The 24,909-nt window shown below is 36.1% G+C and overlaps 1 protein-coding gene across 5 annotated transcripts in view; it reads left to right on the top strand.

Annotated features, from left to right (window-relative positions):
• The window catches only part of NOL4 (nucleolar protein 4), a 456,396-nt gene that overhangs the window by 74,464 nt on the left and 357,023 nt on the right, over positions 1 to 24,909 (top strand). The window lies entirely within an intron of this gene.

Here is a 24,909-nt window from a genome sequence, read left to right as displayed (position 1 = left end):
GGATTTGTTAGGGTATTCTCTAAGACTGATTTTTATAGGGTTTATTTTATGTCAGCTTTATAGTCCTGTGATTAATCCCATGTGGTCATTGTGTACATAATTTTCATATGCTGATGAAATTAGCTAGCTATTATTTTGTTGGAGATTTTTGTATCTGTGTCCATAAGAGATACTGATCTGTAATTTTCTTTTCTTGTGATGTCATGGCATGATTTTGGTATTGGGGTGATACTGACCTTACAGAATCAGTTGAAAACTAGTTCCTCCTCTTTTGTTTTTCAGGAGTATGTATAAAATAAAGATATTAATTCTTCTTTAAACATTTGGTAGAATTCACCAGTGAGGCCATATGATCCTAGGCTCATTGTTATATTTTTTAAAAAAATTGATATTTGGTCTCTTTTTCTGTTATGTGTCTATTCAGATTTTTTGCCTTTTTCTGGAGTCACTTTTGGTAGTTTGTGGTTTTCTAGTAATTTGTCCACTTTCAACTATACCTCCTTTTTTTTTTTTTTTTTTTTTTTTTTTTTTTAAACAGCTATTCATAGTATCCCCTTGTAATCCTTTTTATTTACGTAGCTTGGATTTTTATCACAACATAAAAATCTTTGTTGCTAAATTCCTGGAACCAGTAAATTGCCCAGTATTTGCTAAGGGGCTATTTATGTGTTAGGGCAAAGGTTTGACACTCAGTTGGGTAGTTGACAGCTCTTTCCTAACCTTTACTTCCTGCTTGTGCAGAGTGTCAAGGTCAGCTAGACCTGAGACTAGAGCTTTCTTAGACCTTTCCCTTAGGGTGAAAATATCTCTCTCTATGTGAGTGTTCTGGATTCCTAGGGAATATGTGGAGCCTTTCAAAACCTTATGGAAGTCTCATTCCATAGTTTTTACTTTTAAACTTTTATTTAGTCTATTGTTTAATTGAAATGCTATTCATTGGCTTAGGCAGCTGTAAAAATAAAACATCTCTCTGTAATTGTTTTTCATAAGTGCTCCTGGGGGAAGTCTTTTCACATTAGGTGAGTTCTGAGTCATTCAACTGCAGATAGCCTGTTAAGTGGAATCTTCCAGGAAACTACTAGACAGATAAAAAATGCGAATGTTCTTTGGGACTTCAAAAAAAATTCCACTTGCATTCTCTTTCCTCTGGTGGCTACAAGGCTGTACTAACATGTGGGGACTGTTATTTTTCAAAGCTACTGCAGAGCAACATACTAGGAGATGGAACTAGAGGAAGTTAAAACACTGTAAGGTTCTCTGTTCTTTCTAAGAGTCATCTCTTTTTTCTTTAACAAAGGCTTACTGGGTTGTTGTAAGCCCTTGCTGAGTTTCTTGTGTTTTGTTGAATCTTAACAATTGATGGCAGATTTTTCATTGTTTATAGAAAGAGCAGATTTTCGGAGGTACTTACTCTTCCATTTTTGTTGACAGTACTTCCATACACTGAATTTGAATAGTATGGTTTAAGCTTTTACCAAAGTTTTTGAGTATTAGGCTGGCAATTTAGTTCACTCTAAAGGGGCAAGCAAGTTGGTAGGACATTAACCGAATAACACAAGATGATTTGTTGACCATAATCTTCCTTCCTAATTGTTGTACTATTTAGGAGCTCTCATTTCCCTCTGTGAGGTCATGAGTTTCACAAGGGGTATTTAAACCTTATTTGAAGTAGTTAATAGAAAGGATAAGTTGACAATCAAAGGAAGTTCCCGAATGAGGAAATGAACACTTTTTAAAAATTATGATTGAAATTAAAACACAGATTACCCTTCATATTGAAAAAGATGAACATATCATCGATGTTGAGAGGATGCTTTTCTTTAGTAAAAGCACAGGCACATTCAGATAACACATGGCACTGACAAGATTTGATTTTGATACATCTGTAATATCTGTGAATGTGGCAAAGATTTGCCGTTCAAGAATTCATGTAATACTCTGAAGATAGATCAAGATCTGTGGAGCCTCAGAGCAGGTTAGTAATTTGGGCCCCTTAAGCAGATATCTTCTTTTAAATTAAATTTTATTGGGGTATAGTTGATTTACAATGTTATGTTAGTTTCAGGTTACAGCAACATGAATAAGAATTCTTTTTCAAATTATCTTCCCATATACGTCACTACAAGAGTATTGAGTAGATTTCCCTGGGCTATACATTAGGTCCTTGTTAGTCATGTATTCCATATATAGTAGTGTGTATGTATCAATACCAACCTCACATTTTATCCCTTCCCAACATTTTCGTTTGCTGACACGTTTGGTTTGAAATCTTTGATTCTGATTCTGTTTTATTAACAAGTTCCCCTGTGTCATTCTTTATTAGGTTCCACATATTAGTGACATCCGTCTGACTTACTCCACTCAGAAGAATAATTTCTGTGTCTATCCATGTTGTCGCAAATGGCATTATTTCATTCTTTTTATGGCTTAGTAATATTCCATTAATATATATACCACATCTTTTTTATCCATTCCTCTGTTAATGGACATTTAGGTTGCTTCCATTTCTTGGCTATTGTAAATAGTAAGGAGATATTGTGAATGTTTCCTCACCATTTATTTGGTGGATACAGAGAAACTGATTTTTTACTTGCAAATATTTACCTTTTTATTTTTATATAAAAATGTTAAAATAACATTTTAAATGATTTGGAAGTTTGACTATTTCTTGTTTTAATAGCACTTAAAACTGGGTGATTCATGGAGTTCCCGTTGTGGCACAGTGGAAGTGAACCTGACTAGGAACCATGAGGTTGCAGGTTTGATCCCTGGCCTCGCTCAGTGGGTTAAGGATATGGCATTCCCATGAGCTATGGTGTAGGTTGCAGATGCAGCTTGGATCTAGCATTGTTGTGGCTCTGGCATAGGCCAGCAGCGGTAGCTCTGATTGGACCCCTAGCCTGGGAACCTCTGTATGCCACAGGTGCAGTCCTGAAAAGACAAAAGACAAAAAAACCCCCAAAAAACTGGATGATTCAAAATTATGTTAGTAGATTAATTTATTAACATATTAATATTGATGTAGTTATCCAAAAATATTTAGTTCATTTGCTATTATAATGCTGGGTGGTGACCTAGAGGAGATTTACTTTGATAATTTCAGATACGTAACAGAACTTTACCTGGATTGTCAAAATTATATTTTATCATAATTTATTATATATATATGTGTGTATATATGTGAATGTGTATATATATATGCACACACACATATATGTAAAATCCTGGGTTAGAAATTAATGGTGTTTTAAATAAGATATTTGTTTTCTGTCTCAAGGAGTACCAAATCCATAGTGAAAGAGAAAATATGTACATTTGAAGTAATATGGGAACAATAATAAATAATATATTAATCCAAGAAATGGTAGATAATATTAAGACTGTATCTTACACCCATCAATAGACCGAGGCCTTTGGTTCTCCAAGAAAGGTTGAAGATGGCATGATAAAATGCAGTTTGGATGATTAATAATGCTTGAGTATTTTCTATATTGTAAAATGCTATAAAGCACCCTTCTTTTTATAAATCCTCTCTAAGTCATATCGATTGCACAATCCCTGGAAGAGAAAACATATGGTTTTGATGTATTATATGTTTATGACACTTAATTCTCTATCTGGCTTTGACATTTCCTTTTAATGGCTTGCTCAGTGCCTGAATTAGTAACGTGTTCAGAGGTTTCAAACTAGATAAATAATATAGTACACTAGCTGGAAATGTAGCAAGAATAATATCCATTTTAGTTGCCATAGAGATGGCAAGCTTTATCATCAGTGCTATTTATTGACAGTGGGCTGCTGTATTAGGCTGTAGATTAACAGTCTTAGAAGTTTTCTTTTAATTATTATTTTGTATGTATACTACACATTTTCCAACAAATTTGTAGTTGACAAGTTTGTTAATTTTACTTTGATATTTTCTAGTGATATTATTTTTTCTATATGGAGTACTTGAAAATAGCTTGAAATGTTAGAAAATATAAAACCTAACTTCCTATATTCAACAAGAATATTTGAGCACAGTGGTAGACAGAATAATGGTCTCCAGAAGATATTCTTATCCTAATTTCCAGAAGCTGTGAATATGTTACCGTACATGGCAAAATGGATTTGAAGATGTGATTAAGTTTAGATTCTTGAGATAGACTTTCTAGGTAGGCCTGGAGTAATCTCAAGGATCCTTATAAGAGGGAGGCAGAAGGGCTAGATTTAAAGAAGGAGATATAGGACCAAAGCAGAGGTTGGACTGATGCACTTTGAAGATGGAAAAATAGACCGTGAGCCAAGGAATGCAGGTGGCCTGTTAAAAGTGGAAAAGGCAAAGAAATGATTCTTAGCTCCTCTGGAAGGGATGTGTAGAAAGTGAGGAGTGGTGAAGTGGTAGAAGCAGCATGTGCAAAGACTAAGAAGCAAGAGTGAAAATAGTTTAAGAATTAAAAAAAAACACTGCATGGCTGCTAAGTGGAATGAGAAAGGGAGACTTGTGAGAGACAAGGTTAAAGAATTCACAGGGCCAAGCTGTGACTGGTTTGGTAGGTCATACTGAGGAGTATGTATTTTACTTAGGTGCATTTTCAAATATAAAATGTAGTAAAATGTCCTTCCTATTGAGCACAATCCCTTCAATTCCTGCTTTCCTAAGAGTTGTTACCAGAAATAGATGTTGGATTTTGTCAAATTACCTTTTCTGTGTTATTGAACTGAGCATATTTTTATTTTGTTAACATGATGAATAACAATTGATTTTCAAATGTTAAATCTACTTTGCATTCCAGTGATAACAGCCCCACCCCCACCCCCAGTATCAGCATGGTATATGTTTTCCATCCTTCTACTTTTAAACTATTTGTAACTTTAAATATACAGTTTAAAGTTGAACAGCACAGATTTGATCTGCAAAGGTCCACTTTTATTGGGATTTTTTTCAATAAATACATGCTGTAGTACTACATGATCCACTGTTAGTTGAATCTGCAGTTGTGGAACCATGAATACGGAGGGCTGACTATAAAGTTATGTATAGGGGTAGATGCCTTAAGCCTTGCATTGTTCAAAGTTTAACTGTCAGGTGCATTTCTTGTAAGTAGCGTGTAGTTGGGTCTTGAAATTTTTTTTTTATTTTTTTTTTTGCCTTTTCTGGGGCCACTCCAGCAACATATGGAGGTTCCCAGGCTAGGGGTCTATTCAGAGCTGTAGCTGCCAGCCTACACCAGAGCCACAGCAACGTGGGATCCAAGCCGAGTCTGCAGCCTACACCGCAGCTCACCGCAAGGCCGGGTCCTTAACCCCCTGAGCAAGGTCAGGGATCAAACCTTCAACTTCATGGTTCCTAGTCGGATTCGTTAACCACTGCGCCACGACGGGAACTCCGAGTTGGGTCTTAAATTTTTAATACACTGTCTGGCTTGTAATTGAGAATTCACTAGAACATTTATATTGATGATGATAGGGTTAAGTCTATCATCTTGCTGTTTGTTTTCTATTTATCTGATGTGTTCTTGATTCTTCCACTTTCTCTGCGTTTTTTGAATTAAATATAGTGGTTGCTGAAGAGTTTGCAGTATATATCTTTAACTTACGAAAGTCTCACTTTAAGGATTATACAACTTATATAGTTCAGAAAGCTCACCATAGCACACTTTCATTTACCCCCTCCTGACATTTATGCTATTGTTATTATACATTTTTCCTATAGATATGTGATAAGTCGCATAATACATTGTTAGTTTGTTCAGATATCAATTATCTTTAAAGATATACATAATAAGAATAGTATTCTAATATACTTAGCCCTGTGGTTACCATTCTGGTGTCCTTCATCCTTTTTATAGATCCGTATTTCCATCTGGTATCATTTCCTTCTGCATGAAAGACATTTCTGTCTGAAGAATATTAGCATATCTTCTAGTATAGGTTTGTTAGTAATGAATTCTTTTGGCTTTGTATGTCTGACAATGTCCCTTGTCCTCATCTTAGAAAGATATTGTGGAGTTCCTGTTGTGGCTCAGCAGTAACAAACCCGACTAATATCAATGAGGATGCGAGTTTGATCTCTGGCCTCACTCAGTGAGTTAAGGATCTGGCATTGCCATGAGCTGTAGTGTAGGTGCAGAGAAGGCGTGGATCCAGTGTTGCTGTCACTATGGTGTAGGCTGGCAGCTGCAGCTCTAATTCAACCCCTAGCCTGGGAACTTCCATATTTAGGGCAAATGTGGCCCTAAAGAAAAAAAAAATGATATTATGATTATTTGTACATGTCTATATATTTTATTTTATTTTTTGCTTTTTAGGGCCACACCTGTGCCATATGGAGGTTCCCAGGCTAGGGGTCGAATCAGAGCTACAGCTGCCGGCCTATACCACAGTCACAGCAACTTGGGATCCCAGCCACATCTGAGACCTACACTACAGCTCACAGCAATGCCGGATCCTTAAGCCACTGAATGAGGCCAGGGATCGAACCTGCATCCTCATGGATACTAGTCAAGATTCGTTAACCACTGAGCCACAATGGGAGATCTCCTATGTCTATATATTTTAATATCTCATTTTTTTGTTTTTTATTTACCTTGTTTTTTAAAATGTTCCCCTTTCCATTACCTTGACATTTTAAAATTATTTTTTAATTTACATTTTTCCCATGTACTAATTTGAAATTTATACACTAGATTTATCCTAATGATTTCCATTTGCATTTGTCCATGTATAATTATTAAAATTCACATCTTGATTTTCCCATTAATCATTTGACTTCTACCATATTTTCATGAATTATAATTTTTTAGTTCATTTTTTTCTTCTGAACCCTAGAATGTAGGCAGTATTATTATTCGTTTTTTATGTAATTATTTCTTTTAAATATATGTAGCATATGAATATTATTTTATAAACCCAGTTGTTTTTAGACTCATCTCCAAATTCAGTAGTTTCTTTCCATATTTATTTATCTGGTCTGTTGGTTTTTGCCTCTGGAGGCATCCCCCCCCCGCCAAAATTAGTGCTTTAGATGTTGATTTAGTTTAAAGTCTATGAGTGGTTAAGTTTCTTAATTTTATAGCTGAAAATATTTTCATTTAGACCTATTGTCTTAACTTTTACTTGGGTCATTTGGTCATTTTGTTTTCTGCATTCTATTATACCTCCTGTTGAGAAATATACTCTCAGTCCTATTCTCTCTGCAGATTATCTGTCATTTTTCTTAAATGTCTTCACTTTTTTTTTGTTTTTAACTTTTCTGTGGTGTTCTACAGGTTCATTACAATGTATCTAGGTGCAGATTTCAAAATAGTTATTCTTTTTGATATGCATTTCTGGAATTTCTGGATTCATGATTTTTATCAGTTGTAGAAATTTTTGTTATCTTCTTAAATTAACGGAGAAAGAGTTGTGTAAAAGTGAATAGAGAAATTTAGAAAATAAAAAGAGAGGAAAAATTTAGAAAGTAGAAACTCAAAGGTTTCAATAAAAATTTAGTAACATTGAAAAGAGAATTGGTAAACTGAAATCTGGGTGTGCAGATATTGCCCCAAGTGCAGTCATTTTTCATTTATTTCTTTCCTTCTAATTCCTTGAATCTATAGATCTACTTCATTTTCGTTATTTTCCAGAATCCAAGGTTTAGTCTTTTTTTCCCTTCCCTCCAATCCCCAGAAGCTGTAGTTTCCTAGTAGAGGAAATTACTCCAGAGAAACCTAAGTTTTAGGGTTTTTTTCTTATAGCTTACTCCTCTGGTTTCATTTTAAATTTAAATTGTTGGGTCTTTTCCTTAAGAATTTCCCATACTTATGTGTGAGTTATAATGCATTTAAAATGCTTGTGTTCTCTTGCTCTTTCTCCATCTATCTATGCATAATACTTGGGGAGGTAGTCTCATAGCTTCTGTTCATTTTTGTTTTTATTTTCATTACCCTAGGAGTTGAATCCAAAAAGATATTGCTGTGATTTATGTCAAAGAGTATTCTGCCTGTGTTTTCCTCTAACAGTTTTATGGTATCTGGTCTTAAATTTAGTTTAATCCATTTTGAGTTTATTTTTGTGTATGATGTTAGAGTATGTTCTAATTTCATTCTTTTACATGTAGCTGTCCAGTTTCCCCACCACCGCTTACTAAAGACTGTCTTTTCTCCACTGTAAATTCTTGATTAGCACAGCAAAGGAAACCATAAACAACATAAAAAAACAGTCTACAGAATGGGAGAAAATATTTGCAAATAATGTGACTGACAAGGGATTAATTAATCTCCAAAATATACAAACAACTCACGCAGTTCAATATCAACAAAATACCTGACCCAATCTAAAATGGGCAGAAGATCTAAATAAGTATTTCTTCAAAGAAACCAGACAGATGGCCAAAAAGTACATGAAAAATTGCTCAATATCACTAATTATTAGAGCAATACAAATAATCAAAACTACAATGAGTATCGCCTTACACCAGTCAGAATGGTCATCATCAAAATGTCTACAATGCTGGAGAGGGTGTGAAGAAAAGGAAACCCTCCTATATTGTTGGTAGGAATGTAAGCTGGTGCAACCACTATGGGGAATAATATGGAGGTTCCTTAAAAAACTAAATCTAGAGCTATCATATGATCCAGCAATCCTCCTCCTGGACATCTATGCAGAGGAAACCATAATTCAAATAGATATATGCACCCCCAATGTTTGTCGTAGCACTATTTACAATAACCAAGACACGAAAGCAACTTAAATGTCCATTGATAGAGGAATGGGTAAAGAAGATGTGGTACATATATTCAATGGAATAATACTCGACCCTAAAAAAACATGAAATAAAGCCATTTTCAGCAATATCGGTGGATCTAAGGATTGTCATACTAAGTGAAGTAAGTCACACAAAGACAAATATCATATGAGATCACTCACATATGGAATCTAATAAAAATGATAAAATAGAACTTACAAAATAGAAACAGACTTACAGACTTCAAAAACAAACTTATGGTTACCAAGGGTAGAGGGGAGGGATAAATTTGGAGTTTGGGATTGACATATATATACTACTATATATAAAATAGATAATCAGCAAAGACTTACGGTATAGCATAGGGACCGCTTCTCAATATTCTATAATAACCTATAGGAGAAAAGAATCTGAAAAGGAAGGGATATATGTATACATGTATAACTGAATCACTTTGCTCTACACCTGAACCTAACACAACATTGTAAATCAACTGTACTCCAATAGAAAATAAAAATTAAATTAAGAGAAGGAGGAACCAGGGAGTTCCTGTCATGGCTCAGGCAGTTAATGAACCTGAATAGGATCCATGAGAATGCAGATTCGATCCCTGGCCTTGCTCAGTGGGTTAAGGATCTGGCACTGCTGTGAGCTGTGGTGTAGGTCGAAGACGTGGCTCGGATTTGCCGTTGCTGTGTCTGTGGCATAGGCCAGCAGCTGTAGCTACAATTGGATCCCTAGCCTGGGAACCTCCATATGCTGCTTGTGCAGCCCTAAAAACAAACAAACAAAAAGGAGGAACCAGAGTTTTTAAACACAGTAGAAATAGGAATTTCTTTGAAGAGCCTTTGTAAGTAAAGTGGAATAAATATTTTCACATGTACCACCCTACTAGTCCACTCCTAGGTATTCAGAAGACAAATTCAGAGAGACCAAATTATCCTCTAAATGGCTTTTTAACTTCTAGTCTATCATCTTCTAATGTTTTAAAATTATCAACTCCTATAAGAAATAACACAAACTACATTGAATGAGGGAACATGAAGCATGAAGCTAATCTGGCTGTAATGACTAGATGCTACTTTTTATGTTTTGTGGTTGTTATGAAGTATTTAAGGTTCATAAAATAAAAAGCTTTATAAGAATATCTCACACATAAGCAAGAATGTGTGTTGCTTGCAATAGCTGAGAAATTGGAGGAGATACAAATATGCATCATTGGGAGAATGGTTTAAACAAAATGTGGAGAATTCAATCACTGCAAAGGTGAAAATGAATAAACTACTTATCAACATGGTGAATTTTCCAAAGCCAAAAAAAAAAAAAAAAAGAACGTAATCTCAGATTTTCATTTTAGAAAGATACTTTTGGCTACTCTGAGAAGAATGAATTGTCAGAATCAAAAAAGTAAATTGAATAAATAAACCAAGCAAGATATACAGGCAACTATCAGCAAATTCGAGAACAGTTTAATATGGATATATGAGAAGTGTAAGAAACCAAAGATGATGGTTTTAAAGCTTACAAGAACTTTATATGTCAATTATTACATATCTGTTGGGGTAACAGCTTGAATCTTACAAATTTATACTCTTTAGTTAATATTGTTTTATTGCTTTAGTAGACACTGTTGCATTTATGGATATTTATTATCAGCTCACATTCAAACAATATACCTCTTAATAGGACTTTGGGGAAATGGAATAGACAAATTATTGCATAATCTATTTTTTTGTAAAAGACAAACATCTTTCTATTCCTCCCTACTCACCTATGACAGAATCAGTTTATTTCAAATTCAAGTGGTATACCCCTGTTGAAGTGGGAATTACAAGGTGGCTATTTTTATGTTGTGTCCTTTTATGTTTTATTAATGTCTTATCAAACACTTGAACTCCAACTTATAAATTAGTTGGTATCTACTGGCTCAGATAAGCTGTGATGTGATTATATTCTGACAGAGCAATGGATAAAAACTGTCAGCTTTCCATCACATGATGCTTTGGAGGTTTGGCAGTCCTGTAATAAGATTAAGGAACATTTTAAATGTAACAATTTCTCATAATATAAATTGTTTAATGAGTAAATTGGCAATTTATATACAAGTTTATCTGGTTCTATATTTGATTTTAAGAACCTACGAAAAGTTCCCAGCTCTTGGAAGGACATATTTTATAATTTTTTATTCAGTTGCTTTTTTTTTCTGGTACATAGTACAACCTAAAGATTTAACATATAAAAATATGACACTCTCGCAACTAATACCTTAAAATAAACATATGATGTGCTTTTAAAAGTGTAGATATTTATCAATATTAATGTCTATTATTAAATTAATAACTGCTTTATATAGTTATATAGTATAACAGTTATACTATATTGTTCCATATAGTTTACTTTATGGAACAGTAAAGAAAAACAAAAGAAAAAAATCACTTCTGGTTATACTATCTAGAGACATCTATGAACAAAAAATTACATATTAATTATATGGTATATGTCTCTTTAAAATCATTTTCTTAATGTACTTTTCTTTCCCAACTTTCTTGATTGTAGTGCACAGTAATATTAAATGATCAGAAAATTATTTGTTTTTAAAGCTTCAGTTAACAGCTCTCTGTTAAGTTTTATATTTTAGTGCCCCAGTCTATAATGTACCTTGTGAAAATGGAACACTACTTGAATATACAAACATTGACACCTAATTGAAAGTGCCCCCGACTTGCTGAGAGTTTCTAATACCATGCGAAATAGTAAGGGTGAGAAACTAGGCTAACCTTCCCAAATGGCAAAAGAAACAGTTCAGAAAGCTAAAAGCTTTTCTTTTCACTTTCCATTCACTTAAATTTCACATTGTATTGGGCTGTGCTCTGATCACCAACCTTCTTCTGTGAGATCTGCCGCCCAGTTGAAATATTCATTTGCCTTTTAATCAATATGGGCAAAAATGTTTTTAAAAGGAACAAATTTGGCATTAAGGGAATGGATAATATTCTTAGGGAATATTAGGGAGATAGCAGAAATTTTTCTGCCAGTAGTATTTGAAGTAGTTTGGCAGTTTGGAAGGCTATTCAATTAAAGGTATAGTGTTTTTATTAATTATTAAAGTGAAATTCTTTGGAAAAGTCATCTTTTGAAGTAACTGCCTTATACAGTTGAATATCTCAATGCAAGGACAGTAGGACATATATGGTTAAAATCAGAGAACACTTCAATTTGCATTATTATTGATAGTCCCTTAATTTTTTATTGTAAAATTTTTTATTAAAGTATAGTTAATTCATATGTATTAATTTCTGCTTTATAGCAAAGTAATTCAGTTATACATAGTCTCATTTCCATTTTAAGGCATATATCTAATCTCAAAAATTTAATTCAAAGTTCCTCTATGTTTTTGTAGCCATTTTTATTTAGCATCCAAATGTATTTATATTTATAAGAAATTATGTATCCATATAAAACAAATCACTTCAAAATTTCTTAAGCAAACTATTAGGTGTAATTCTATTGATCAATGCTTTTTGTTTTCCTACATATTTTCTCCAGTTAAAGATAATCTTTGCTGTAAATGCTAGGTAACAAGCAGTTATTTAACAATAAGCTGATTCATCAAGCATCTCCATGAATATTAGGAAAAATCAATGATACATTGTATATTCAGCCACACAGGTATTGCTTATGAATTTAATTTTCAAATTTTGTGCATCTTATCAAAAAGATAATAATAAAGGCTTTATAAAAACTCCTAGTTATAGCAATAAAATATCAATTATTGCTCAAGAAAAAGACATTCAAATTATAAGTTATAGAAGAATTGTCCTCAAAATTTCAACTGGAAAATGAAAAGTAGTTTCTTTGGCCTTTCCTTGTCTATACCTAAACAATAAGATTTATTTCTTTTCAGCTCGTAGTGTTTTCTGATGCCTTCAAAAGCAAGGCAACCATGTCCACTGACTTAGCTGCCAGAAGAGACGCCCATCTCCACCTGTGCTTGTTTTGTTCCAGTAAATAAACATATAATTCAGTCCTTTTAGGCTCTCAGCAAAATCACTTTCTGTATGCAATACTGAATCACCATCAGGGGTGCCTATCCTGGACATGATTTACCTGGCTGGGATGGTAGGACACTGCTGACAACACCCCCCCGCCCCCCCCCCCCCCCGCCGCCCGCCCCTGCCCAAAACATCCTCTTCCGTGGGAGCCCTTGGCCAGGGAATCTGCCAATCCTGCAGGAAGCCCGGGGGCCTGGAGGGACCCCTGGCCACCTTCCGCATGCTCCCAGAGCCTCTACCCTTTGCTCTCCAAATGCTGGGGAAGAGCAGAAAAAAGGGAGAGGACTCAGTATCCTAATCCTTAGAGAAAACCTTAACTGGATGGAAGGGGCTTTTGGCGGCGGAGGGTGTTGCCAAACTTGCTGCAACTGGAGGGAATTCTGAGGGGAGTCGTTGGCCAGGAGGGACTCCTCTACTTTCTAGGAAGGCTGACTCTTCTCCACTAACATGTGGGGATGTGTAGATAGACTGGGGTGGGGCAAGCTTTTTTCCGGTTCTCAGACCTTTGGAAGATAAAAAGCACAGCCTCAGCAGGGCTGTGCCTCTGTCCCTGAGGGGTGAGGAGAGAGATGCTTTTCCAAGGCCTGGCGGTTGAGCTGTCAGCTTGCAGGGCGAGTCAAGGAGGGGGTCTCCAGCCTGTGTCGCCCTCTATGCTGAGTACGGAGCGTGGCCCACCTCCTCACTAGGGGAGGACTCAAATCGCCTAGGAGCCCTCATACTCAGGGCACCAGGACAGGAACGCCGGAGGGAAAAGGGCCTTGGCCTCCCTCCTCCAACTGTTGCCAAGGCAACCGTGCAGTTGGCGGTGGACGCCAGGGAGGCTGGAGCTCCGCTCCCCCTCACAGAGCCTGCGTGGTTGGAAGACCAGCCCAGAGCGAACACGAGGTCTGAGGAGGCAAGGAAGAGGTTTGCAGGATGGGGGGCTCCTGTCTCACCTCCACCAATCCACTGTTGCCATGGAGACCGCCAGGGCACCCTCACCTCTACTGGCTGCTATAGCCACTGCTGCCTAAGTAAAAGAAACAGAAACTGGAGCCCTTTTTTTTTTTTTTTTTTTGCCCCAGCGGTCTTTACTAGGAACTCCAAACCAGCAGCTGCCACTGCTTGCCTCCCACAAACAGGAACTGAGGGCAGACGTCCAAAATTCGCCCTGGTTTCCTCTACCGTGCCTTCCTTTATTCAGTTTTCCACGCAGAATTTTGTATGTCAGCATCTTCCATAGAAATCAGTCTAGAGGATGAAAAAGCAGCTCCTTTTATACTGTGTCCACCCCACACTTCTTCTTCACTCCTTATTTAGTTGCGCAGAATACTGTCCTGGGCCAAATCTAATTATCAACAGAAAAGGATTTTAAGTTTTTTTGTTTTTTTAATAACAATAGATAAGTGAAATTTCTAGTTTCCATTTATAAGATATGGATAATATTTATTGGAATGTCCTTTTATTGAAATTAACCACTTTGGGACAAATGAGGGGAATAATTATTTGTCAGAATATCTGGGGACATAATAGAGACAGAATGGGTTGTTCAGAAGCCCCTTCCCTGTTTTTTTTCAGTTCCTTATGCCAATCCAATGCTAAAATCTCTCTTCTTCTGGGCTCTATTCCATCCATGTTTGAGATCACTTTTTGGCTTTGCAAAGAAAGTTATTTTAGCATGGGTCTGCCTTTGAACTAGAGAGAGGGGGGTATAAATTAAATGCCCTAGAATACTTACACTCTGCTCAGGTTCAAAATTTAGTGCATGGTTGCATCTCTGCCGACTACCAGCATGAATGTGCTTAGCAAGAAGGATTCTCCCTGATTAGAGCAAATTGAGGTTTCTGTAATCTTGAATTGCCAGCCATAACCTGGCAGCCTCTGTGAACTGCTATTGGTCACAACCTCTTGCCTCTCAAATGTCTTTCCTGTTTAATGTGTCATATGGTACAGCTTTCACTCTGAAAGCACCCTCGTAGCTTTTGCTACTGATAATCATGAGTTTCCTCACATGGTTCTGCAGTTTTGAATAGACCAGCCTTTTCAACCGATTTTAATGGTACTTCTTTCAAAAATCCCAACAATGCAGGCTAACTATATCTTTCCTAAAGCTGATAGGTGAGATACTTCATAATTTTGTTTTGTCATACTTCCTGTGTCACAGGGTTTTCAAAGCCATTGAAAGAGGTTTTTATATAGTCCGAGCCCTAGACAAAGCTATGAATTGGAAACATTTTTGTCTTCGGGGTCCAAATCTGCTTTGTTGCAACCTCTCTCAGAGGTCAGCAGGGTTTCCTAAACAGTAAATCTGAATCCTTCTTATCATTTGTCATCCTATTTACCTTCTGCTAAGAATTTGATCTTCTTGATCTAACCTACCTATCATTTTCCTTGAAAATCTCTTTCTTCTCCTGGCACTTATCTGACTACTTTGAAGGCTCTGTCTTTTACTTTTTCCTTTTCTTTTTCTTCTTTTTTTATTATTATTATTACATGTTGTTCCTCTGCTTTATCCATTCTGCATATTTTTCTGTATTCATATCTCTGTAAGTGACCCTACTGTCCCCCCAGATAAGAACCATTAGGGCCATTTATTGATTCTTAACATTCATCTAATCAAATTTCTTATTGGCGTCTAGCACGTGCCAGGCAGACATTGTCATGATGCTTAATTCTAGTGGGAAAGACACTTGGCTACACTTACAGCTGAGTAATAAAATGACAGTTTTGGGGAAAGTCTGCTACACAACTAAGTGGGGGTGTAATATGACAAAGAATAAGGTGGGAGGAGCACTTTTGATGGGATGATCAAAGCAGAATTCTGTGTGTTAAATTGAGATGAAGGATGAAAAGAAACCAAACGTTTAAGCTGCTGGAAAAAGAACAGGCCAGGCAGAAAGTAGAGCTGTCACAGTGATCCGGAGGTAGAGAAGCACTTGTTGGGTTGAGGGAATCAATGCAAAAGCCAGTGTGCGTGGTGGGAAGGGGAAAGTGGAGGGGCAGTGAGAGTGGAATGAACGGGAGGGAGGGGAAAATTTTGAAGGATTTTGTGAACCTGCTGAGGAGTTTGGATTTTCTCTTAAGTGCAAGGGGAAGCCGCTGAATATTTTTAAGAAGAGTAGCATGAATGCTTTTATAATTTTAAAATATCATTCTGGCCATGGGGTGGAGAATGAATTGGAGATGATGACAGATTGGAGGTGGAAAGAATGTTAAGGACTATAAAAGTGTTCGAGATTAGCAAGAATAGGGATGTGGACCTGGAGAGGGAGATGAGGGAACAAGTATGAAGTGTTTTCAGTGGTCTTTTTTTCTTTATCAAGAAAACCCTTTATTGGGTCTCAATCTCGATTTCTGTCCCTAGTGTGTTGTGCCGTATGGCGCTTCCCAAACCCAGGTCCTGACTACTGAATCCTAATTACTGTGAATCTTAGCAATACTTTTAAGGTCTTACCTGTCCATGATCATTACATGATCTCGGACAGGTAGGGCTTAGGAAACAGTAGATAAGAAAGCAGGGTCTAGAGTTGAGCTACCTTGGCTCATATCCAAGCTCCTTGACTTAACGGCTGTGTCACTTTGGACAAATTGCTTGATCTTTCTGTTTCATCTTTTCTATCTATGCAATGGGATTAATAGTAAAAATCCTTATTTACAGGACTTTAGATGACCTAAGTAATGTGTATGATATACAGTGCATGGGAAGAGCTCAATAAATATTACATGATATGTTGATACTGACGATAATGAGAGCCAACCTGAGATCTCACTCTGATGAACAATTTAACATAAGAATTTGGGGGAAGTTCTACAGCCTTTACTTTTAACTTACTCGTGAGTCTAAGAATTGGTAGAGAAAGGGCATTATGGCCAATCCTTAGGGTGGGAGGAAATGGGAATGTTTTGACAGATGGGCATCCTAAAGTTTCTGCCCCCTAAATATTTCTTCTTGGAAAAACTGACCTTGAGAAAAGAGTTTTCTGTTCCATTCAAATTTTTAAGCCTATGATTTTCCATTTTATTTTTTCTTGTTTGAGTGATCAGAAAGTGGGATTTTATTTTATTTTTTTTAGTTTTTTTAATTTTGGGGGTCATACCCAGGGAATGGGGATGTTCCAGGGGCAGGGATTGAACTTGCACCACAGCAGTGACTGACTTAACCCACTGCACCACAAGAGAACTCCCTAATATGAAGTTTTAATCATGGCAAGAATGATAGAATATCTTTTTTCCCTTTGTCTTTTTAGGGCTACACCTGAGGCATATGAAGTTCCCAGTCTAGGGGTCAAATCGGAACTGTACCTGCCAGCCCACGCCACAGCCACAGCCACAGCCACACCAGATTTGAGCCATGTGCTCATATATACTAGTTGGGTTCTTAACCCACTGAACCACAATGGGAACACCAATAGAATGTGTTTAAATTGGGGAAAATCCGGCTTTCTGCTACTATTTTTTTTTTTTTTTGTCTTGCTGATCCCATATTAAAGGCTCCTTAGTAATTCCAAACTCTCATTTTTCTAAATTCTCATCTGCCAATATTGATTGCCTTGTTTTATGAAGTCATCACTGTCCTTCATTAATGGCCTATATTCTACAATTTTCCAAATCAGTTATCAAGGCCTCTCAGTATTGAATAAATAAATGGATGAATTAATCCTTTATGAAGTATCTTTTTCATCATTTTCCTTCCTTTTCTATTATTATGTCCTCTGTCTAAATTAGGCCCTTATTCCCTTTCTCCAGGAATATATGTTATCTTTAAAAATCTCTCTGCTTGACTTTTACATATTCATGGAAGATTAATGTTCTCAAAATACACAGCTATTCATGTCACTCTGTCATTCAAAAAATTCAAAAGCTGTTCACCGAGAAGAAAGTTACAAACTAACAACTTTCAGACTGTATATAGAACTGTGTACACAGACTGTATTTAGAACTATAAATTAAAAGAAAAAGACCATCCAATAAAAAAATTGAGCAAGAGACTAGGAGGGATATTCAACAAAAGTGGCTCTACAATTGACTAATAAATGAAAGAAAGGATCCCCAATCTCATTAGTCATCAGAGAATGAATATTAAAAGCACTAGAAAGTCATCAGAGAAATGAGAATCTTATTCACCAGAATGGCTCTAAGGAAAAAGAATGACACTCCCAAGCATTGGTAAGATGTAGAGCAAGTAGGATGCTCAGATACTGTCAGAGGGACAGTTAATACAGATGCTTGGCATGATCTACAGAAATTGAATGTACAAATAATCAAAGAAGAAAATTCTACTCCTTGGGTATATACCAAATAGAATTCGGTGATGGGTGCACCAAAAAATATGAATGGAACTGTTATACCAGTGTTATTTTTAACTGCTGAAAACTGGAAACAACACAAATGTTTATCTTGAGGACAGTGGTTAAGTAAATTATGGCATATTTTATAATGGGATACTATGTAGCAGTAATAAATAAAAAATACTGCTGCACACTACAACATGTATGAATCCCACAAACACAATGGCATAACAAGACAGGCACCCTTATGTATGCTGAGAAGTTAAGGTGTGATTTTGTCCTGGAGGAGATGAGCAAGGTTACTGATTGGCAAGAGGGATGAAGGAGCTTGTGGGCATGCCACTACTCTTATATTTCTTAATTTGAGTGATCTTTACATGGGTTTGTTTAATTTGTATGACTTCATTATGCTCTACATTTGTGATACATGCATTTTTGATTCTGTATTATACTCCAATTAAAATATGTATTTTAAAATAGGCTTCTCGGAGTTCCTGTTGTTGCTCAGTGGGCTAAGAACCTGATGCTGTCTCCCTGAGGATGCAGGTTTGATCCCTGGCCTCACTTAGTGGGTTAAGGATCCAGTGTTGCCATAAACTGCAGCATAGGTTGCAGATGTGGCTCAGATCTGGTGTTGCTGTGGCTGTGGTGCAGCCTGGCAGCTGCAGCTCTGATTTGACCCTTGGCCTGGGAACATCCATATGCTTCAGGTGCAGCCATAAGAAAAATCAAACAAGCAAACAAACAGGCTTCTCATTAACTACTATATCAGGTTGAATTTCAAGTCCCTCCAATTGGATTGTAACCTGCTTTTCCGGGCCATTCCACCTATAACTTTGCACATGCCCTGTGTTTCCATCAGATTTGATTAGTAAATCTGGCCGAGGCTTCCACTTGTCCTTCATATTTATTATTTTCTTCCTTTTAGAAATAGAACCCTCTGAACTTCAGCTGGAAACATGACTGCCTTTGCCCAATCTTACCGGTTAGATTTTGTAGTTTCCCTTGCCTCTAGATGTGGTCCTGTGATTAATTTTGGACTGATGATACATAAGTGGTTGTGATGAAGGCAACTTATTTCCTTCCTATGCTTTTACTTCTGGGTGGGAAATAGCGATGTCTGGAGAATCCTCAGAAGTCACATGCTTCCGATGGCAGAGCTACCAGGCTGGTCCTGGCCCACTAGACTTGAGATGAGAGACAAAGAAGTTTCTATCTCACCTCAACCACACCATTGTGCTTCTGTGCACTGAGACTAATCACTCTTTCCAGAGGTTTCCTAGATTTCCTAATGAAATGACCTCGAGGCTATGCCATATTTGGTATTTTATTTCTCGCAGTACTTTGCATTTCCTTTATATGTAACCATAAGCCTCAGCATCCTTCCCTGTGAAATGAGAATAACAAATAATTATTATCAAGATGAAAAGATGTAATACACATAAAGTATTAAGCACTTAAAAGATATAAGCTTATTGTCACATAACAATTTTAATATACATTCATGATGTTATGGAGCTAAGCAAAGGCATGGCACAGAAGATCAATGTATATTGGAGGGAAATCCAAGTTAAGAAAATTGAAAAGACTAGTGCTTCTTGTTTTATGACTGCAGGCCTTCTAGCAATCTGTCATTATTTCACGAATATTGAAAATAGTGCAATCACATAAACATACTGATGACTAAGCAGTTCTGCCCTTAGTTATATAACCAAAAGAAGTAAATGCATGGGCATTCCAAAACTATAAACAAAATATTCACAGCAGCATTATTTATTAATAGACAAATGTAAACAACTCAATTGCCTCTAAGCCACAGGAGCAAAACTAGCTCTTTTTAAGATTTTTATTTTTTCTATTATAGTTGATTTACAATGTTCTGTCAATTTCTGCTGTACATCAAAGTGACCCAGTCATACATACATAAGTGTGTGTGTATAAATGTATGTATGTATAAAATGTTATTTTTCTCACATTTTCCTCCATCTTGTTCCATCACAAGTGACTAGATATAGTTCCCAGTGCTATATAGAAGAATCTCATTGCTTATCCTCTAAATGCAATAGTTTGCATCTACTAGCCCTCAAATCCCAGTCCATCCCACTCCCTCCGCCTCCCTCTTGGCCACAACAAGTCTGTTCTCCATGTCCATGATTTTCTTTTCTATAGATCAGTTCATTTGTGCCGTATGTTAGATTCCAGTTATAAGTGATATCATATGGTATTTGTCTTTCTCTTTCTGACTTACTTAACATGAGAGTCTGGTTCCATCCATGTTATGCAAATGACATTATTTTATTCTTTTTTATAGCTGAATAGTATTCTCTTGTGTATATATACTACAACTTCTTAGTCCATTCATTCATCTGTTGGTGTATATTTAGGTTGTTTCCATGTCTTGGCTATTGTGAATAGTGCTGCAGTGAACACATGGGTGCATATACCTTTTGCAATGAAAGTTTTGTCCAGATATATGCACAAGAGTGGGATTGCTGGATCCTATGGTAGTTCTATATTTAGTTTTCTGAGGTACCTCCATACTGTTTTCCATAGTGGTTGTACCAGTTTACATTCCTACCAACAATGAAGGAGGTTATGCTTTTCTCCACACCCTCTCTAGCATTTATTATTTGTTAGCTTGTTAATGATGGCCATTCTGACCAGTGTGAAGTGGTGTCTCACTGTAGTTTTAATTTGCAGTTCTCTAATATTTTGTGATTCTGAGCATTTTTTTCATGTGCCTCTTGGCCATCTGTATGTCTTCTTTGGGGAAATGTCTATACAGTTCTTCTGCCCATTTTTCACTTGGGTTGTTGGTTTTTTTGCTGTGGAGTTGTATAAGTTTGTATATTTTAGAGATTAAGCCCTTGTCAGTTGCATTGTTTGAAACTATTTTCTCCCATTCCGTAGGTTGTTTTTTTTTTTTTTTTATGGTTTGTTTTGTTGTGCCAAAGCTTTTCAGTTTGATTAGGTCCCATTGGTTTATTATTGTGTTTATTTCTGTTGCCTTGGGAGACTGACATAAAGACATTTGTATAGTTGATGTCAGAGAATTTTTTGTCTATGTTCTCTTCTAGGAGTTGTGTGGTGTCTTGTAAAACTAGCTCTTAATTTTGGCATATTTCTTTTAATCATCCCATGTTTCTCATGCCCCTTAAATACAGGGAATAGGAGTTCTCATCATGGCTCAGTGGTCAATGAACCTGACTAGTATCCATGAGGACGTGGGTTCAATCCCTGGCCTAGCTTAGTGGGTTAAGGATCCTGCATTGCTGCGGCTGTGGCATAGGCCGGCAGCTACAGCTCCGATTTGACCCCTAGCCTGGTAACCTCCATATGCCATGGGTGCGGCCCTAAAAATATACAAAGGACAAAAAAAAAAAGCATATATATATAGTAATAATTCCTGACTGTTGACTCTTTAAGAATGTGATATCTATTAACAAATGCTTTGGGGAAAATTGCTCAAAACATGTTACAAATAAATTACACTTTTTAATTTTGCTATTTCTTTTCTAGACTAATCTAGCCATTTTCTTATAACCAAAATACTTCCTTTAAGTTCCCTTAATAGGGCGGTAAATGCTTTTGGTTTTTGTTTGTCTTGAAAATTCTCATTCTTGAATGATAATTTACCTGATTATACAATTCTTAATTGATATGCATTTGCTTACAGAATCACGAAGCTCCCAGTCTACTGTCATCTTACTTTGTGACTATTGAGAGGTTTGCATTCAGGCACGGAATTGGTCCTTTGGTGATCCTTCCTATCTTTCTGGCTGCTTGTTGATATGGCCAGTCTGTGGCTATCTGAAGTTCTGCTATGACATATTCAAGAGTGGATTGTTTTAAAACAAAATTATCCTATTAGGTATTTCTTATATTTCTTAAATCTGTGGGCTAATAGTTCTATCAACTTTCCTTCAGTATTTCTCCAAAAAGTGAGTCTTCTTCTCTGAACAAAGAGGCAGATGAAAGTAAAACAAGTCACCTTGTCACCTCTGTTTACAGATGAGCAGATACTTTTTTTACACCATCCTTTCACTACCTATGTTGTCTCCTTTTTGAAGGTCCTGTTTTTGGTAGTGACTTCTGTTTTGCTCACATGACCCCAGAAATTTGCCTTTTTTGAGAGCTCTGCATTTTAAAATATGCTTGCTATTAATCCTTTCTAGTTGTTTTATGGTGGAGAGTTTCTTTCTTTTTTTAAAAAGGAATGGAACTGAATGCTGAATGTTTTCATTGATAGATTTTATTTTTTTCCATATGAATTTTTCTAAAAATATGAAGAAATATTTTTAGAAATATATGTAATTAAAATAAATACAATAGATTTTTAGGTTAAATTTTAATTTTATGTGAATTTTCATTGATTTTTTTTTAACTGACCAAAGTTACTTTACCAAAAAAATCATTAAAAAAAAAGAATGCATGTATATGTATGACTGGGTCACTTTGCTGTACAGTAGAAATTCACAGAACACTGTAAACCAACTATAATGGAAAAAATAAAAATCATTTTAAAAAAGTCTTCAGCTGGTTTTTGATCCCCTAGTCCCCTTGAATAACTTCCCACTGTATCACACAGTAAAACAAGGCTTTTACTTTTAAAAGGAGTCCATGGCATTTTACTTCTTTTCTTCTTTTTTTCTTTTTTTTTTTTCTTTTTTGGCCACCCACGTCATATGGAGCTCCCAGGCCAGGGATCTAGGCCACAGCTGTGGCAACGCCAGATCCTTAACCCACTGTGCCAGGCCAGGCATCAAACCTGAGTCCCAGCACTCCAGAGATGTTGCCAATCCTGTTGCGCCATAGTGGGAACTCCCTTTTCTTTCTTTTGAAATGTATTTTTAAATTACATGTATTTTTCTAAATTTAAATTTGGTGTTTTATACACTTAAAATAATTATTTGATTTGTATATTAATTAAAATATAATTAAAATAATTACATTTTAAATTATTTTAGATCAATTTTATGTTCATGGCAATGTTGAGCAAAAACTGCAGAGATTTCCCATAGAGTCCCTACCCTCACACAAGAATAGCCTCCACCATTATCAACATGCCACACTGGAGTGGTGCATTTGTTCACTGACACATCATTATTATCCCAAGTTCATAGTTTACGTGAGGATTCACTCTTGGCATACATACGTGGGTTTCGACAAATGTATAATGACGTGTATTCATCATTACAATGTCATAAAGAATAGTTTCTCTGCCCTAAAAATTGTCTGTTCCTTGCCTATCTCTCCTTTCCTCCCTTCTAACCCCTGGTTACTAACAATTCTTTTATCTCAGTAGTTTTTGCCTTTTGCAGAATGTCATATGGTCTGAATCATATAGTGTGTGGACTTTTTAGATTGGCTTATTTCCTTAGTAATATACAGTTAAGATTCCTTCATGTCTTTTCATGGTTTGATAGCTCATTTATTTTAGCACTGGATTTACCACATTATCCATTCACTTACCGAAGGGTATCTTGGTTGTTTCCAAGTTTGGGCAATTATGAATAAAGCTGCTATAAACATCCATGTGCAGATTTTTGCATGGATCTAAGTGTTTGACTCCTTTGGGTAAATAGCAAGGAGCACAATTACTGGATCATATGGTAAGAATAGGTTTCGTTTTCTAAGAAACTGCCAAACTCTCTTCCGAAGTGGCTGTATCATTTTGCCTCCCCCCAGCAATAAATGGTGCGGTACAACCTGACCAGCATTTGGCATTGTCAGCATTCTGGATTTTGGCAATTCTAAAATGCATGTGGGGATTATCTTATTGTTTCAATTTGCATTTTCCTAATGGCATATGATGTGGAACATCTTTTCATGTGCTTGCTTTCCATCTCTATATCTTCTTCAGTTACCTATCTGTTCAGGTCTTTTGACCACTTTTAAATCAGTTTGTTGGTTTTCTTGTTGGATTTTAAGTGTTCTTTGTGTATTTTGGATCACAATCTTTTGTCAGATATTTTTTACAGATATTGTCTTCTCCATTTCTTGACTGTGTCTTTCACATAGCATAAGTTTTTAATTTTAGCCAAGTCCACCTTATCAGTTATTTCTTACTTTTAGTGTTGTACCAAAAAAATCATTGTCATGCCTAGAGCCATCTAGTTTTTCTCCTATATTATCTTCTAAGAGCTTTTATAGTTTTGAGTTTTAGACTTAGGTCTACAGTACATTTTCAGTTAATTTTTGTGAAGATTGTAAGGTCTGTGTCCAGATCTTTTTTTTTTTTTTTAACATGTAGATGTCCAGTTATTCCAGTAGCATTTGTTGAAAAGACTGTCTTTTCTCCATTATATTACTTTTGCTCCTTTGCCAAAGACCAATTGACTATATTTAGTTGGGTCTATTTCTGTATCTTATATTGTGTTCCATTGATCTATTTGTTCTTTTACCGATCTGACACTGTCTTGATCACTGTAGCTTTATAGTAAACCTTGAGGTCAGGTAGTGTCAGTCCTCTGACTTTGTTCTCCTTCAACATCATGTAAGCTCTTCTGAGTACCTTTTAATTTTTCCCACATTTTTTTTAGGAAAATATCCCCCAAGCTGTCTATTTATATAAAAGTCAGATATTTGAAGGACATATATTATCTATAATAAAGTAACTAACCTTTGTTCAGTGCTTATTAAATTCCATGTAAAGTTCAGGTAATTCTCAAATTGAGCCAAAGAGGTAAGGGCAATAATTTTCTTCATGTTTCAAATTAGGAAATCAAAGCCCGGAGAAATGTAAGGGAATTTCATAAAGAAACTTAGAAAGTAAATGGTGGAATACAGTAGCTTGCTTCAAAGAGGTAAAAATGTAGTACTACTTCCCAGTACTTACAGCATGAGCCAGCTGTTTGGCAAAGAGATTCTAAAAATTATCCAG

The sequence above is a fragment of the Sus scrofa genome, chromosome 6, assembly GCF_000003025.6.
Source record: "Sus scrofa isolate TJ Tabasco breed Duroc chromosome 6, Sscrofa11.1, whole genome shotgun sequence".
In the NCBI taxonomy this organism is placed as follows: Eukaryota; Metazoa; Chordata; class Mammalia; order Artiodactyla; family Suidae; genus Sus; species Sus scrofa.
The sequence above is the reverse complement of the archived record's forward strand: the minus strand, read 5'-3'. Positions and strand labels throughout refer to the sequence as shown.